A 17,783-nucleotide genomic window follows, 5' to 3' on the forward strand; every position below is an offset into this window, starting at 1 on the left:
TTAGCCTGGCCTTGTGCAAAGATAATGAACTTCAGGGAGTATAAATAGAATGCAAGGAGACACCCCTGCATCCTGCACTTAAGAATCAGGCAATCCAATTATATTCATGAAAAGAGATCTCCATCAGGCTTGGTTGAAATGCTGTATAAAACATTTGGGGTGGGATAAACTTATTTAGACAGGTTTCAGAGTAGCAGCCATGTTAGTCTGTATTCGCAAAAAGAAAAGGAGTACTTGTGGCACCTTAGAGACTAACCAATTTATTTGAGCATAAGCTTTCATGGGCTACAGCTCACTTCATCAGATGCATTTAGACAGGTTAGCCGATTAAGTTTAGTCTCTAATAACTGAGTTATGTTTTTTTATGTAACAGTTTGTTTTCAAGATTCTTACTCAATATCACGTGAATCTCATCTTTGATAATAAACTTTTCCTTGTTTTCACTATCAATATATCTAAGTGCTGTAGTGTTATACAAGAAGTTGATCCTAACATAGGTGCTGGAAATAGGGGTGCTGCCACATCCCTGGGCTTGAAGTGGTTTCCATCATATATAGGGTTTACAGTTTGGTTCAATGGCTCTCAACATCCCCACTATACAAATTGTTCCAGTACCCCTGGATCCTAAATTAAATCATCCAAGCTGGTGTGTACACAGTCCCTTTAGGGAGAGCTGACATGGTAATTCTGTGAGTATTCAGTGGATTAGGAGCTTAAAACTAAAGGAAAACACTTATTGTTAACCTGCAAGGCAAAGTAAGGGCTGACATTGCCCTGAGGAGATTGATTGGGTCACTAACAGACTGACGTTGTCAGGGAGCTGATAGCCAGATAAGCACAAGCAATTCTGCCTTTTATGGAAGGCAGAGGGCTAACAAGGTGCTTCAACCCCAGAACCTTCACAGTAGGACAGCTTTGTTCTTTTTTTTTTTTTTTGGCATTGCCTGAATCATGGTTGGCATCATCATGGTTTTGATGTCATTGCCAGTATTCACTCTCCCCAGGCTTGTAGTTGTGTGAATTAAATTGCAGCATTTGAAAGTATTTTTATTGCCGCCTCTGTCATCTTGGATAACTCCGTTTATGAAACAGCAAATTATGAAAAACAAATGGTACGAATAGATGTAACAAGGATGCAGGACATGAATCACCTTATAATTATGCAAAACTAAACTGTTGCATAAAAGTTTTTCCCTGGGAATCACCAGCGATCGAAGCCTGTTTTGCCTATTGTGTTTAGACTAGTTAGAGCAGTGAATCATAATATTTTGTTTCCTGCTTGTACAACAAATGGGTTGCTACCTATAACTGGTACCAGCTTTAGGAATTATTCCAATAATAATTGATGAAGTCAGGCAATTCAGTTAATTATGCAAAACTTTTGATCTGTTGGGGAAAAAGGAGGCATGACTGGCGAGAATGGTTTGTTCCATATATCAAAGTTCTCAACTTTACTGGGGCAACACTAAAATACTACCTACCCATTTGCAAAATGACCCTTCCTTGTCTACAGTTGATGGTAGCATTTCCCTCTACTAGGGTAGCAATCAAGCAATCCTGTGACTTGGCTATTTTGTTTCAATAAATATCACTTAGATCCTCCCTCATCTGAAATCTCCACATCTTTCCATCTGTGACACACTGCTTTCACAGCTCTTCACAATCCAGCCTGTTTTCTTCAACAACCCAGTAAACCTTTCCCATGATTGCCATCACATGACAATCCTCCCAGCTCTCATTGCTCCCAGTTGCTGCCAGTTCCCCATTGGCCCCATTTGCTTCTTGGTTGTACAGTATGGTCACCATCAACTGTATATTTTTAAATAAACTTTTGCTCAAATTCCCTTGCTTATGATCCTCAGTGACCCATACATTATTCTTACTCTGAATGTTGGAAACAGAAAATAGCATAAAAATATTGCTATTATTCTCAGCAAATATGACTCTTCTTTTTAAACTTTATTATTATTATTACTCCTATTTGACATGAGCAGTTAGTCTTTGATTTCTTGTGGGTTTTTTCCATTAAGAGGAGAAATTGACGACAGTCAGTAATTGCTTTGATGTAATCCTGTTTATTTACCAAAAAAAAAAAAAAGTGCAAAGTCCTGTATCCCTGAACAGAGTAGAAATCAAAGACCAGGAGACAGTTTCTTTGCTCATAGTTCAAAGCATCCTTATAGCTAGCACTCTACCCAAAATCTCTCTTTCTCTCTCTGCCTTTTTGTCAGGGTCATGCTGCAAGTGCTCCTCTAGCTGTCTCTTGGGGCTTTCTTGCTGCCTTCATTATGCGCTTCTGTGGAGTTTATGCTGCCTCTCTCTCTCACACACGCACACATACAACTCCTGGAGGATTTATGTGCCACTATGTGCATGCAGAATTCATGTCATCCTGCAGATTTCTTTGCTTTCCCACAGAAAATGAGGGGGAAGCAAAGGGAAGCTGCACTGGGGGTGGGGGATTGGGGATGGCCACGGGCATAGTCTGGAAGAGGTGGGGGACATTGCCCCCCCAAACAGAGGCAAGGTGTGGGGGGCACATAGAGGTTACATCCCACTGCCCCCTCCACCCCATTTTGTGAGTGCAGAGCTGCCTGGGTGAAGGAGGGTGTTGTCCAGCTCCACTGACTTTGCAGCTGGATGCCACCTCCTAGATCCTAGTGCTGGTCGTGCTCCCCTTCTATGTTTGTTGGGATCCAATCTGTTTTCTGTGCAAGGGTGAGTACCCACAGTGGGACAGGGCAAGGGGGGCTGGAGAAATGGGGGAGGGGGTGGGGTGAAGAGGCAGTGGGGAAGGGAGGATGTGGAATAGAGCACGGAGAGGGGGATAGGAGCAGGGGGAAGAGGAAGGTGGAGGGGATGGGGAAGAGAAGTAGAGTGGGGGGTGGGTGGGAGCCTAGCATGTGGTGTCCCCTTGGCAGCGGCAGCAGCTGGAGCTTCCCTGTTAAGCAGGCTCATCGAACCCACATTGCAATGAGCCCCAACCAGCTACACCTGGACCCCAACCCCACTAAGCTCCACTCCCCCAGCACCTGTATCTCCCAGCTGAGCCCCAGCCACCTTCACCTGGATCTTCCTGCAGATTTCCATTACCTCTGCACCCAGAAACCCCCCAATGAGCTGGTGCATCCAGATCCCCCTGCACCTGGACCCCCCACTGAGCTGTCTGCACTCTGATTGCCCCACACAGAACCCTCTCACTGCATACCTAGATCCCCCCACACTAAGCCCCTCCACACTTGGATCCTGCTGGGCTGAGCCTGCCTGCCCACACCTGGTGCGCCTGGCTCAGCGGGGCAGGGCCCCGGGGTGTTTCTGGACGGCCTGGCCCTTGCACTGTGTCATGGTCAGGTGCAACCTCACTGCTGGGTCCCTGTCCTGGGGGGTACAGGAGGGCTGCAGGGTGATCTCCCACCTCTGTGCAGCCAGTGGCCCATGCTCCCCACTGCCATGCTGGAACCTCCACATTTATTTATTGGCAAAATTTGCAGAATTTTAAAATATTGTGTACAGAATTTTTATTTTTAGGTTTTTGGTGCAGAATTTTTGATGTTTTGGTGCAGAATTCTCTCCCTTCCAAATAATGCCTATCCCCCTACATTTGCATTCAGCCCCCAATCAAACTCCTCTGCCCACATTGCTCAAATTCCTAACCAGCCTTAGATGTGGACTGTGTTTTGCATGGTGGCTTCTATTGTTTCTGCTGTCTTAGGGTTTGTCTATACAGAGACTTAATGCATAGCAAGCCGGGTTGTGAATCTAAAGCGCACCAGCCTGCTGCATACTAAATTGTGGCTTTGTGGACCCAGCTGCCACACACACTAAATTTCAAACAGCAATGGATCAAAGCACACTATGGAACATATAGTGTGTGGCACCAGGGTCCTTGTGGCCACTTAGTGCATGGCAGGCTGTTGTTTTTTGTTTTTGTTGTTTTTTGGGGAGGAGGCTATATTGCAGTAGCACCTAGGAGCCCAAGTCAGCAACCAGGCTCCTCGTGTGGTAGGCACTGAACAAAGAACATAAAGACAGTCCTTGTCCCAAAGATCTTATAAGCTAAGTATAAGACAAGACACAACCTGGAGAGACAGACAAACGGGAGCACAAGGAAACAATGACTCAATACTGCTCGGCAGAGATCTCAGCTTATTCCATTCAAAAGGAGCAGAGGCACTAATTCAGATTTTGGTTGTTGGCATATTGTGGGGCCATGCGGGTATCCATAGCAGTGCCGCTGACTGGGAGAAGCACCTCTCTGCAGAACTCACATTCCACACTAATGCAGAGCAGTAAAGAGCTCTGCCTGGGAGCACATCTCCTGTATGAAATTTGAGGGGGAGCACCCCTCCACCCTACCTAATTGGTTCCCTTCATAAGGAGATGCATTCCCATGCTGAGGGCGGGGGCGGGAAATGCCCATATTGGTTGTCAAGGGGGGCCATTTTACGGCAAAGTATTATTATTACTACTATATCTGCCATTAGGAAAGTGTGCAGAAGTAAGAACTGTGCAAGGGCACATGGAAGCCAACAGAGAAAGCTGTGGGCTGTTTATCCAATCCTTGCTTGAAGTAGAAAGTCCCATGGAATTCTATGGAATGTATTAATCCCATGGAAAAAGATCTTTCATATACCTGTTAATCTTGCAGGTAACTTTTGAATTAACTATTTTGATACTTCTGTACTGAAAAAAGAAAAGGAAAAGACAGGCATTCTTCAGGCATCCTGATCAGTAGACTCATTGGAAAACTAGCTTAACCAAATAACTTATGAAGAGATTTTGTACTAATGACACATTGCTGCATATTTATAGTAAAAGTGCCAGATATTGACATTGTGACTATGATGGGAGAACCTTGAGAACAAGCCTTTGTGGTTAAGCTTTGTTGACTGTCTTTCTTTTTCCTGTACACGTCACTGTTTGAGTACATATTTGAATATTGTTGTTCTCATCCCTCCCAGAGTTACATAACTTTGAACTCATAGTTGAACAGTTGGCCCTGCCCTAAGGATTGCAACCAAAGTGAATGACATTTGTTGAGACAAGTAGATAATTACTTTCTTTTCAATTCCTTGGTGGGGTTGGACGTCAACAGAATCAGAGCTGGACAGAATTTGGTAAGGAATTTTGGTTTATCCCTTGAATTCATCAGAATTTCAACAATAGGGGAATCATACTCCTCAGCCTTCCTGGCAAAGTCTATGCCAGGCTGCTAGAGAGAAAGTTACGCCCGTTAGTTGAACCTCAGATTTAGGAGGAATAATGTGGATTCGATCCTAGATGTGGAACAACAGATCAGCTCTTTGCTCTCTCACAGATACTTGAGGGGTCATGGGACTTTGCTACTCCAGTCTACCTTTGTTTTGGAGACCTGGAGAAGGCATCTGACAAGTTCCCCGAGATGTCTTGTGGGAAGTGCTGCGGGAGTACGAGGTACCAGTGCCGCTTTTCCATGCTACCTGGTCCCTCTATTCTCGGAGTGAGAGTTGTTTTCGTATTCTTGGCATTAAGTCGAGTTTGTTCAAAGTGGGCGTTTGATTCCACCAAGGGCATGTCTTTTCCTCCGTTTGTGATTTCCATGGGCAGGATATGAAGGTGCCGCTGAGCTGTGGAGTGCATCCAGTATGGGAACTTGGAGGGGTCATCTCTGCTGTTTTCAGATGATGTTGTCCTTTTGCTTCTTCACACTGCGATCTCTGATGCGCACTCAAATGTTTCGCTGCTGAGTTTGAAGTGGCTAGGATGAGAATCAGCACCTCCAAATCAGAGGTCATGGTCCTCTCATGGAAGAGAGTGGACTGTTCTCTCCAGGTCAGGGGGAGCGGCTTCCCTTAGTGGAAGAGCTCAAGTATCTAGGGGTCTTTTTCACAAGTGATGGTAAGCGGGAGCGTGATATCAACCAGCGAATTGGTGTGGTGGCGGCTGTGAGGCAGGCGCTGTACTGATCTGTCGTGGTGAAGTGGGAGCTGAGTTCTCAGACTAAGCTGTCAGTTTACAGGTTGTGCTACGTCCCCATCCTCACCTGTGGTCATGAACTTTGGATAATGACTGAAAGGACGAGATCACAGATATAAGTGGCAGAAATGAGGTTTCTCCATAGGGTGACTGGGCTTACTCTTCAAGACAGGGCGAGGAGCTCGGCTATTTGGGAGGGCCTCAGAGTAGAGTTGCTACTCATCTGGATCAAGAGGAGCCAGTTGAGGTGGTTTGGGCACCTGATAAGGATGTCCCTCAAAGGCTTCCATTGGAATTCTACCAAGCACGTCGCACGGGGCAGCGGACCCGAGGCCGATCCACCAGGACACACTGGAAGGATTATATCTCCCAGCTGGCCTGGGAACACTGGGGAATCCCCCAGGAGGATCTGGAACCTGTTGCGGAGGAAAAGGAAGTTTGGTCCTCCCTACTCTCCATGCTGCCACCGCGACCCTCACCAGGAAAATCAGCATAAGGGAGAAGAAAGGAGAAGAATAAGAAGAGGTGGCAGGGAGCAAAGGAGACATAGGCAGAGACAAAACATGGATTCCCTCCCGGAGAGAAAATTCCTTTGAATTGTGTGATCATGGGCTAGGTTATTCATGTATCAATATAAAAATTCTCATTGAGATAGCTCAGGAGATATAGTGTACATCTCACTCAGACAAGGGTTCCAAGGGAACAGCAATCATACTTCAGTATGATAAAATGACTAACACTAAGGGCCAAACTTGGATCGCCTTATTTACTCAAATAGTCCACTAACATCACTGAGACAACACATGTGAGTAAGATGAGCAGGATTTTACTATAAATTATAGGAAGCCAACAGCAACACTGAATAATCAAAAGGTCCGTTCATTTTATATTGATAAGGTTTCTTAAGAAAAAAGGGGACTTAAATATGTGACAAACTATCACACTGATAAATGAGTTTTCTACATTTTCCCTACTTTTCCTCAGAACGGTTAATACAAAAATCAACTGATATAGATAATACAGCTGATTAGAAATGTTTGAACAAATGGAAGGAAACATTTTTCCCAATCCCTCCCCACCCCATTTTTAATGAGCTTTAGGAGAAATATTGGGCCAAAAATATCTGTCCCAATTTACATCTCACACAACTCTGTTGGATTCAGTGGGGTTGTGCTGGGTATAACAGTCCAGTCCTTTGATTTTTCTGGTTGCCACCTGTGGGATATTGAGTTCCTTCAACTGAATGGAAGCTTGTCACCCTAAAACCTCCTCAGTGGCAACTGGTAAAGGGTTCACTATTTTGTAACAGAAACTCTTGACAGGCCTGACTAACTTTCTGCACCTAAACACATTGCTTTCATAGTATTTATCCAAAGAGGGTCAAAGGAGCTATCAATAAAAGCCAGGCTCACACTGATCCGCATAAGCACTGCCTGATGTATGTACATATGATATTTAAGACATTGTATGTGGTGAAGCAGAGAAACCACCCTCGCACATGGAAGGGGTTAAAGAGAGCCTTTGGGGCCAGGTAGCCCTGCCCTGTTATACCTGCAGCCAATGCCAGGCCTGGAAGGGAGAGAAAAGGAGGGAGTCTGGCTCAGTTTGTGGCTGACTGGTGAAGAAGCAAGAACTAGCTGCCTCCCTACCTGAAGGAAGGCTCACTAGCTTGCTAGTTGAGACAGCTACCAAGAACCAAGCACTGTCTTTCTGGCCAAAGAAGACAGAGAAAGAGGCCTACAAGCACCTGGACTAAGAGGAATCCGGGTGACAGAAGCATGGAGACCTTGTGGGGGTTCTGACCCCGCCAAACTTATGGCTGCCTTGCCCACAGGAACCTGGAACCACAGCAGGATGCTGCCTAGGGCCCATGAGGGGGCAGTACTAGAGACATGCTACCACAGGAACTTGAACTGTAGGGGCCATGCCCCAAACAGAAGGGGCAACAGTAGGAAGTTGCCCAGGGTAGTGGACAAAGAGTTCCCACTGGGAGGTCCCCCTACTCAGAGGTTGACTTACACAAGCCCTGAGCTGGACCTGGTGGAGTGGCAGGCCCCGGGTCCCCCTACTCCCCTGCCTTAAAGACTGAGGCATCTCGACCACAGAAGCAGGGGGCAGGAAGCCAAGTACACCAACCACTAGGTTGATTGGCCCTCCAAGCCCCTGTTACAATGTATTAAACACATGTTTTAAAGTCTAAATCACAGACAGGGCTGACTAACAGGTTTTGGGGTCAAACAAAGGACGCTGATTCATCTGTGTCTGTCGGCCATGTACGTTAAGCATTGTAAGCCAACACAATGGAAGCCCCATTTACTTACAAGTCAACAGGGCGATGGGAAGTCAACAGAAAACAAGACACTGGATAATAAATCCAGGGGGTAGGGGTCATCGTGACTCTTGGGACAAAACAATTAATTTTAGGGGTATATGAAAAAGGCAAGAGGACACCATTTTATCCTTCACTGAGGAAGCAAAAAGGACAGCAGTTTTTGCATTCATGGAAGTTGGATTCTAGTCATGTTGGTTAGTGATGCTGGAAGATTGCTTTAGGTGAGAAACTACTTTAGACCAGGAATTGAGCCTGTTAAAGCTAAGTTTAGATTCTAAGAAGCGTGGTATACTTTTTGTTTTACATGTAACCATTTCTGTTTCCACTATTCCACTATGATCTGGAGGATGGTGTGGATTGCACTCTCAGCAAATTTGCGGATGATACTAAACTGGGAGGAGTGGTAGATACGCTGGAGGGGAGGGATAGGATACAGAAGGACCTAGACAAATTGGAGGATTGGGCCAAAAGAAATCTGATGAGGTTCAATAAGGATAAGTGCAGGGTCCTGCACTTAGGAGGGAAGAACCCAATGCACAGCTACAGACTAGGGACCGAATGGCTAGGCAGCAGTTCTGCGGAAAAGGACCTAGGGGTGACAGTGGACGAGAAGCTGGATATGAGTCAGCAGTGTGCCCTTGTTGCCAAGAAGGCCAATGGCATTTTGGGATGTATAAGTAGGGGCATAGCGAGCAGATCGAGGGACGTGATCGTTCCCCTCTATTCGACATTGGTGAGGCCTCATCTGGAGTACTGTGTCCAGTTTTGGGCCCCACACTTCAAGAAGGATGTGGATAAATTGGAGAGAGTCCAGCGAAGGGCAACAAAAATGATTAGGGGTCTGGAACACATGAGTTATGAGGAGAGGCTGAGGGAGCTGGGATTGTTTAGCCTGCAGAAGAGAAGAACGAGGGGGGATTTGATAGCTGCTTTCAACTACCTGAAAGGGGGTTCCACAGAGGATGGCTCTAGACTGTTCTCAATGGTAGCAGATGACAGAACGAGGAGTAATGGTCTCAAGCTGCAGTGGGGGAGGTTTAGATTGGATATTAGGAAAAACTTTTTCACTAAGAGGGTGGTGAAACACTGGAATGCGTTACCTAGGGAGGTGGTAGAATCTCCTTCCTTAGAGGTTTTTAAGGTCAGGCTTGACAAAGCCCTGGCTGGGATGATTTAACTGGGAATTGGTCCTGCTTCGAGCAGGGGGTTGGACTAGATGACCTCCTGAGGTCCCTTCCAACCCTTATATTCTATGATTCTATTCTTATTCACTATCTCTTAAATCTTAGCTTTTGATAATAAATGTATATCAGTGCTGTGATGTTTATAAAGGACTGATCCTGAGTTGTACCAGTCAAGCTGTGTGTATACTGTTCCCTTGGGGACAGCAAATATGGTTATTTTTGTGAGTATCCAGTCACAGGGACTGGATACTACAAGGTAATGCTTTCAGAGGGGCTTGGGGACTGGGGTTCACCTATTGTTAATCTGCAAGGCAAAGTGAGGGCCGGCAGAGCCCTGAGGAGATTGTTTGAGAGGCTAATGGCCTGGTGGTGTCAGAGAGCTGACATGCAGTTAAGCACAAGCAAATTTTCCTCTTGTTAGAGGTGGGGGGGAGGGGGAAAGGGGGGAGATAACAAGCTGACTTACAGTCCTGAACACACCAAGAAAGTGTCATAAAGCTGAGCACCTCACAGAAACAGTTATTAAATCAAGGCAGAATTTGGCCTATATAATTTTAAAGAGATGGGTTTTAAAACAAAATGGGAGGCACAGAGATGAATTAGTGCCACATATGCCACTCCCAGGAGGGTTGCTATTTCTTAGAAATAGGGCTCTCAAGCGATTAAAAAAAATCAATCACAATTAATTGCACTTAAACAATAATAAAATACCATTTATTTAAATATCTTTGGATGTTTTCTACATTTTCAAATATATTGATTTCAATTACAGCACAGAATACGAAGTGTACCGTGCTCACTTTATATTTATTTATGATTACAAGTATTTGCACTGTAACAAAATAGAGGAAATAGTATTTTTCAATTCACCTAATACAAGTACCATAGTGCAATCTCTTTATCATGAAAGTTGAACTTACAAATGTAGAATTATGTACAAAAAAATTGCATTACAAATAAAACAATGTAAAATTTTAGAGTCTGCAAGTCCACTCAGTCCAACTTCTTGCTCAGCCAATCACTCAGACAAACAAGTTTGTTTACATTTGCAGGAGATAATGCTGTCCACTTTTCATTTACAATGTCACCTGAAAGTGAGAACAGGTGTTCTCATGGCACTGTTGTAGCCAGCGTCGCACAATATTTATGTGCCAGATGCGCTAAAGATTCATATGTCCCTTCATGCTTCAACCACCATTCCAGGGGACATGCATCCATGCTGATGACAAGTTCTGCTTGATAACTGTTGAAAGCAGTGCGGACCGATGCATGTTCATTTTCATCATCTGAGTCAGACGCCACCAGCAGAAGGTTGATTTTCTTTTTTGGTGGTTCGGTTTCTGCATTGGAGTGTTGCTCTATTAAGACCTCTGAAAGCATGCTCCACACCCCATCACTCTCAGATTTTGGAAGGCACTTCAGATTCTTAAACCTTGGGTCCTGAGAAATCTCACATTGGTACCTTCTTTGCATTTTGTCAAATCTGCATTGAAAGTGTTTTTAAAATAAACATGTGCTAGGTCATCATCTGAGACTGCTATAACATGAAATATATGGCAGAATGCGGGTAAAACAGATCAGGGGACATACAATTCTCCCCCAAGGAGTTTAGTCACAAATTTAGTTAACGCATTTTTTTTTAATGAGGGTCATCAGCATGGAAGCATGTCCTCTGGAATGGTGGCCTGTGTTGGGGCGGTGCCCCACCCCCTGAGAAGAAGGACTGAATCAGGCCAGAGAGGCTGCGCAGACTCGCAGCCAATCAGAGAAGGCCTGGGGAGAGCCAATCGGGGCAGGAGGAGAGGCAGCCAATCACGGCCGGCATAGGCCCTATATAAAGGCCGCCTAGCAAAGAGCAAGGCAGTCTCGGGAGGAGGACTGGCTCCTGAGCTGAAAGGTAGCACCTTGGATAGAGCAGTGCTGGGGAAGGGCAGAAAGAGCTGGGGAGCTCCAGCCAAGGAAAACCCCAGGCTGCCAGCCTAGCTACCAAGGGCCAGGCAGGTGCATAGGGCCGAAGGGGAAGTGGCCCAAGGACAATAGCAGGACAAGGGTAGAGAAGGAGGGCAGAGAGGCTGCTGCTAGAGGGTCCCTGGGTTGGGATCCAGAGTAGTGGGTGGGCCTGGGTCCCCCCCTTTCCCTTTGTGCTACACCTGGCTGAAAAGGAGCGTGGCCTGATCCAGGCTGTGGCTGGTCCCTGTGACAAGGGGCTAGACTCTGAGGCTGCAGCTGGCCACTACAGCAGGTGCAGATAGTGGACTGCTGATAACACCAAACCCCTGGAAGGACCAGAGCAGTGGGCACTGCCGGAGGGCAGTGTCCTGAAGAGGATGCCGCCAAGTGAGGAGCAATGCGGGTCCAGATGTCAGCAGGGCAACAGATAGATGGGATACCACCAGCAGAGGGCACTCCACACAGGACAGAGCTAATTCCCTGAGGTGCCAGCAGGAGGTGCAGTGGTGGTGAGTCCCAACCCTGTCACATGGCCAAAGCATGAAGGGGCATACCATATCTGGCATGTAAATACCTTGCAATGCCAGCTACAAAAGTACCATGCAAATGCCTGTTCTCACTTTCTAGTGACATTGTAAATAAGAAGAGGGCAGCATTATCTCCTGTAAATGTAAACAAACTTGTTTGTCTGAGTGATGTTTGTCTTGTTTGGCTGAACAAGAAGTAGGACTGAGTGGGCTTGAAGGCTCTGAAGTTTTACATTGTTTTGTGTTTGAGTACAGTTATGTTAAAAAAAATCTATATTTCTAAGTTGCACTTTCATGACAAAGATTGCACTATGGTACTTGTATGAGGTGAATTGAAAAATACTATTTCTTTTGTTTATCAGTTTTACAGTGCAAGTATTTGTAATAAAAATATATACTTTGATTTCAATTACAACACAGAATAAAATATATATGAAAATGTAGGAGAAAATCCAAAATTTATTTTCAATTGGTATTCTATTTAACAGTGCAATTAAAACTGTGATTAATCACAATTTTTGAGTTAATCGCGAGTTAACTGCAATTAATGCACGGCCCTACTTAAAAATGTTATGGCAACGTAGTGTTATGTAGACACTTTGTGTTCTTTTCAGTCTACTCTGTGCTAATTTGATCTGTGATTTCAGAATGTGACAAAGAATAATACATTAATTTGCTGTAATATAAACTGATTGATATGAGCATTTAAGTTCCAAACACTATTGCATTGTACAGTTGTACTAATAAATGCTGGATTTCCATTTGTAAATAAATGGCACTCAGTAAATACAAACTTATGCAACATATCTGTATGTGTGCCAATTTTCTATTTCCATACAGAGGTTGGAATTATCACTTGATCAAATCTGCCTAAGGGAGGCAGAAACTTTACTAAACTAACGTGAGTATGTTTATAGGAAATAAAGTGGGCAGAAATATACTGATAAGTTGCCTCATGCAATCTGCAAAGTGATTGTTCTGCACACAACTTGCATGTAAAGTCCAAACTTTTTGCAGAAAGTAGAGATGTCAGTAGCTGGGAAAGATGTATATCAACTGTGTGGTGTATGATGTGAATTGAAATAGTGGTACCACTCTCTGGGCTAGGCCAATGTGGGGAAAAGAGCTGTTACATGCCTAATAAAGTAACCTGAGTAATGAGCAGGAGTCCAACTGAGTTTTTTGGATCCCAGGAAATAGGATGAAGTGTTCTTGATAAACTGAGCAGAAAGGTCTCCAAGGGAATCCTAACATGGAGAAGAACTTGGCCCAAACTGATTTGTGGCAGCCAATACCAGGCAGAGAAAAACCCCCTATGTTCACTCTTAATTAAACCATTTCAGGATTATTTTACCCACATAAGTAATATATATATTGCCACCCTCATCATAGCAAAACCAACCAACCTTTATTCTACAGAAATAGTTTCAAATACTGCAGTAGGACCATTGTAAGCTGTAATATTTTTGGATCAGTACTGAAGAATACCATATTTTTTAAAAAAGGTTACAAGCAGTTTGGGCCCTTTGTTTGCAACTTCATGATAATTTGGGCCAGTCTGCAATTTTTTTGGTATGCAAAACATTTTTTTAAAATATCATTATAGCTCCGAACCTAGTAGGAGACCTTTACATTGTTTTTGAATCCTGGCAGCTGTCAGGTTCCAGCACACTAATTTTCTTTTATTAGATTGTTCAGTGAACAACAGGTCAGCTGACTTGCTCTTTTATCTGGTTCACTCCTAAGAGTAACAGCCTTTTGTTTCATAATGATGTATTGACTTCTTGCCTGCACCTTGCCCCATTCGGTCTTTGTAGTTTATCTGAGACCATGTGACTGTGATAATAAAATTGGTTGTTTTTTGTGTGTGTGTGGAAGTGCTGTTCTATGAAGGCCAGCAGACCAGCTTTGCCTTTGCTGATAATGTATTCACAAAACCAGATCATTTAAAGGGAAATGCAACCCAGTATTCTCTGTCCAACACTTATATTTTGTTTAAAATAAAGTTTTACAAAACTGCTATTAATAGGAATGTTTAATGACTTTACATTTGTTTTCTGATCAACAGTTTTTTGTTTCCTTTGGTGTTAAAATGGGCAAGCACTGGAGACCCAGGAGGTACTAGAAACAAAAAGTAAACCTTATCTCTTTTTTTATCGTTGTTCCACTGAGCTGTAAAAAGATAGAGCATAAGAAATAGAGAAAAATAAAGCAGATTTAAATTTTTTTAACAGATCCCTTTCCACAGTACTTCTTCCTAGGCAGTCATTTCCCATTTTGTATGTGCATGTGACCCTTCTGCCAGGTGGAGCCAGCAGCAACCAGGGCCGGATTCAATATCTAGGGGTTTCTTTCCATTGATACCACACAGAACCAGCATGAGCCCCCACCCAGTAACCTGGAACATTTATACACCATCCCTGTGTGCCTCTAAGAGGCAATACTTTCCCACTTGCAAGCACAGAGCTTGAGTGTAGAAAATAAACTTTTAATTAAAGGAGGGAAGTAACTCGGTGTTAATTTGGGAAAACACTGCAAACAGGTTTCATAAACCATCAGTAAAACACCCACCCCCAAGTAAGTTGGGCAGTGTCCTTTTCCCCTCAGGTTCTTAAGTCCAGCAACCAAAAGTCCCTTTTACATACCCGACCCTTCTCTGCACCCCACTCACAGTTGCTGTCTTTGGTCAATGAAGACCCAGAGTTCAGAGGTGCATCTGCAGTGTACCCCACCCATGGGGGGAGGTGAAAAGAGGTAACTTACTTGCTCCACTGCTCAGGCACTCACTTGCCGCCCCTCTCTTCCAGCCACCCTGCTGGCCACTCACCAGCCGCCTGCTCACCACTCTTGCTGCACCTCTCCACCAGCTGCCCTGCTGGCCACTCATTCACCAGCTGACTGGCAGTTGCCTCTCCGCTGTGATCTGTGCACATCAGTCTCATAGTGATTTTCAGCTTTTTACAGGTTGGGCAGAAACACTGCCCCAGCTCAAGTTATTTCAGCTCTCAGTAATTTTTAGCTCTTAGCAGGCAGGGCAGAAACACAGTCCTACCATAACTGATTTCAGCTCTGATTGAGCATTTAACATAACAAAGAGGCTCCTAATGCAACCTATTTACCTCTAGTCTTTGAACAGCGGGGAGGAACCAGTCTATGGAAGACCCCTTGAGGGTATGTAGCCTCCTGGGTAGGCATACTTGTCCCCATCCCTCTTACTTTTACAGGGCTCTGACATTCAAGCCCCTGGTTTAACAAGGTTCTTTCAACTGAGGGTGGCCCTCTCATTTGGGACAAGTTAAGCACAGTCCTGCTTTCTTGTATTCCTACAATAATTACAACATTAGTAACCATATTTCACTACCCCTGCATTCAGTACTAAGGTCATTTGTACCCAACACCAGCCAAAGTTGACACCAATGTATCTGCTGAATATGTAAGCAGAGCAGGAACAAACTGTATTTATATAAACACACCCAAAGTCTCTTCCCCTTCCAGCTTGCTGTAAGAGAAGCATTTGTACATAATAATAATTTGTACATAATAATGTGTAACTTATTGTTCCTTCCTAAGGAGGGAACTTTGCATTTGTCCTTATTGAATTTCATCCTATTTACTTCAGACCATTTTTTCAGTTTGTCCAGATCATTTTGAATTTTAAGCCTATCCTCCAAAGCACTTGCAACCCCTCCCAGCTTGGTATTGTCCACAAACTTTATAAGCATACTCTCTATGCCACTACCTAAATCACTGATGGAAAATATTGAACAGAATTGGACACAGAACTGATCCCTGCAGGACTCCACTCATTATGCCCTTCCAGCTTGACTGTGAACCAATGATAATGACTGTCTGGGAACAGTTTTCCAACCAGTTATGCACCCAACTTAGAGTAGCTCCATCTTTCTAGGTTTTATTTCCCTTGTTTGCTTATGAGATGGTCATGTGAGACAGTATCAAAAGCCTTACTGAAGTCAAGTTATACCATGTCTACTGCTTCCCCCCTTTGTTACTCTGTCAAAGAAAACTATTAGGTTCACATATAGTTTGTTAAACATTATGGAAAATATATCTCTCAGCCATTTTTGCTATTTGACACCCTGCCTTATTTACCTGCAGTGCACATACCAATGCAAAACCAATGCATACTCAGTCAGTGCTGCCAACTCTGACAATTTGTGTTCTTCTTAAAAACCCAGCTTCTGAAGTCATGTGATAATGGAAGAATCTCACCTTTCTTTTTTTCTGCCCCTTGTGGTTGCAGAGAAAAACTTGAAAATTTGACCCATAAAGACTCAAAATTCAGAAGGCAAATAAAACAAACCTAAAATATTTCCTAAGTTTTAGGATTTCATGATTTTAAAGCCAATCTCATGATTTTGGGGCCTGACTCAAGATTTTTTAATGCTTGAGACTATTACAATGGACACTATAATTTATGAAAGCAACACCAAACCTATGTTAATTATCAAAAACACATGAAGGTATGAGCAATACGTGTAGTCAAGATTCAAGGGCACCCTTTGGTTATTTTGGATGACAGTGGAGTGGTGTGGACTCTGAAGAATGAAAAAGAGGCAGCTGAAATCAAGAAAAAACTGAGTGGAGTGTAGATTGGATGCTGAATGACTCTGTTGCCTATTTCCTTGCTTTTTACAGTTTTTATTGGTAGTTAGCAACCTTAACTCAAATATAAGGAAGTTCTTTGTTTGGGAAATACATAGTGTTATTTTCATGTGCTTTGCTATTGGACACAAGAACAATGGATTCAGCACAATCTGACTGTATAACTACAACAATTAGAAGGTTGGTATAATATTGGGTGCTGAGCTGTATGCTAAAAGCATGTTTAAATCATCTGACAATGCCTGCCACATAGTTACTTTGTTATTGGAAAGAAAAAAAACATGGACAGAAATTCAAACTAAGTAAAAAGCCCAGTGAAGAGATAGATTAATGAACAAAGGTATTAACAGCACTAGTGTGCCTATCATGAGTGAATTCAAGGTGGGGAAGCGGCAAAAACAACCCCCCCACAATAACCAAAAACTCCACAGGCAGGAAAAACACTAGCTTCTATCAATTAAGATTAAAAGCCAAATTCTCCACATTAAAAGCCAAATGCAAAAGGGTTAGATCCTGCAAACTGATCCATCTGGATTTCTACTGTGCTCTGCAGGGATCTGCCCACATAGGCCTATTTGTAGAATCTAGCCCTTATTCAAAAGAATTAGCTTAAATTCCTCCTGGAGGCAATGCCACAAACTTCAGCAGAGAGAAGGCAGAGACAAATTTGGCACATTATGAATTGGAATATTTTCAGGATATGTTCTATAAATGTCAGTGAAAAGGTTTCTTTGGACAAATTTTCCCCTGAAGCACCCTTGTCTTCATATGTCTGTAAAATAGTGTTATGAGTCAGGCATAACCAGCACTCCATGAAAGAAGCCATTAAGTTCCTTTATGGAACCAGGTAGCTGAAACAATAGGAGCCTTCACCAAAAACGTAGGCACATGTCATCACCCAAAACAAAGGAAAATTCAAGGCATGTGTGTGTAGAGCATTGCTGACTGGGCCATTAAAAGTCTGGTCGGCGATGCAGCGGGGCTAAGGCAGGCTCCCTGCCTGCCCTCGCTCCATGCGGCTCCCAGAAGCAACCAGCGGCTCCCAGAAGCAACCTAGATGCAGGGGCGGCCAGGGAGGCTGTGGGGGTGGCGCCTGTGGGCAAGGGCAGCACATGGAGCCCCCTGGCCATCCCTACACCAAGGGGCCACAGGGACATACCAGCCACTTCCAGGAACCGGCTGAGGTAAGCGCCGCCCGGCACCTGCACCCCG

Source organism: Caretta caretta, chromosome 2 (assembly GCF_965140235.1).
Source record: "Caretta caretta isolate rCarCar2 chromosome 2, rCarCar1.hap1, whole genome shotgun sequence".
NCBI classification, from domain to species: domain Eukaryota; kingdom Metazoa; phylum Chordata; order Testudines; family Cheloniidae; genus Caretta; species Caretta caretta.